This window comes from Phytophthora infestans, genomic scaffold, assembly GCF_000142945.1.
Source record: "Phytophthora infestans T30-4 supercont1.24 genomic scaffold, whole genome shotgun sequence".
NCBI lineage: Eukaryota > Oomycota > Peronosporomycetes > Peronosporales > Peronosporaceae > Phytophthora > Phytophthora infestans.
In genome coordinates, this window is record NW_003303735.1 from 1270812 (window position 1) to 1272158 (window position 1347).

The window sequence follows — 1347 nt, forward strand, 5'->3', positions numbered from 1 at the left end:
TTGAAGCGCGGGTCGCGGTCGGAGACGATAGATTCGGGAAGGCCATGATGACGGAAGACAGCATCGAGGAAGTGCACCGCGGTATCTGCCGCGGTGATCGCATCCGACACCGGAATCAGGTGAACCATCTTGCTGAAGCGGTCTACGAATACCAAGACACCTGATCGTCCTTTAGCATCGGGTGGGAGCCCGAAGATGAAGTCCATCGACACCGAGCGCCAGGCCTCGGTGGCCACTGGTAGAGGACGCAAGGGAGCCTGCAAAGACGAGGCAGGTTTCATGCGCTGGCAGGTCTCGCAGGTGCGCACCCACTTACGCACCCAGTTGTACAGGTGTGGCCAATAAAAGTCGCGTGACACAGCGGCAAATGTCTTCTCGCGACCGAGATGAGCGCCCAGCGGGGCATCATGAAACTCATGGATAATCCGTGAGCGCAGATCGGGGTCGTTAGGGACAACGACACGTTGTCGATGCTGTACGCCAGCAGCTCGTCCTCGAGACGATATCGGTGGATTTTGTTTCGTACAGAGCGGGAAAGGGCTCCCAGTGTGTCGGCGCTGGGAGAGCGGAGATGCTTCAGGATACTGGAGCACGTCGAGTCATGTTCGTAGGATACTGGAGCACGTCGAGTCATGTTCGTAAGCAGCTCGGATCTCGTCGCGAAGTGGCATTACCGGGGAGACGCTCGTCAGGTTGACGCCTGACGCCTCGCACGTGGCACACTCGTCTACATCGTCTTCATCCAGCGAAGCTTGTCGACCCAATGCACCGCGTGGGTCGTAGTCGGGACGCCGAGACAAAGCGTCGCCGAGAATGTTGTTCTTGCCGGGTTTGTAGTGGACAACGAAGTTGTACTCGGAGAAGAACGAAAGCCAGCGGGCCATCCGTTGGGAGAGATGAGGACTCTTCATCGCTGTCCTCAGCGATGCATGATCGGTGTACACCGCGAAGGTATCCTCACCCAACAAGTACACTCTGAACTTGATCAGAGCGTAGCGCATCGCAAGGAGCTCCTTGTCGTGAACAGGGTAGTTGAGCTCCGCCGGCTTCATCTGCCTAGACTGGTAGCTTACGACACGCTCTCGATCTTCTTCATCGAATTGCATCAGCGCACAGCCGATGGCGAAATCGCTCGCGTCGCAGACGACGTGAAAAGGCTTCGAGTCATCCGGGAGCGCGAGGATTGGGGCCTCGGCGAGACTCTTCTTCACCGAGTCGAAGGCGGCTTGATGTGCGGAAGTCCACGACCACGACACATCTTTCTTCAACAACGAAGAGAGCGGCTGGATCAATCCGGCGTACTTCTTCGTGTACTTGTGGAGATAATTTGCGAGACCCAGCCACTGA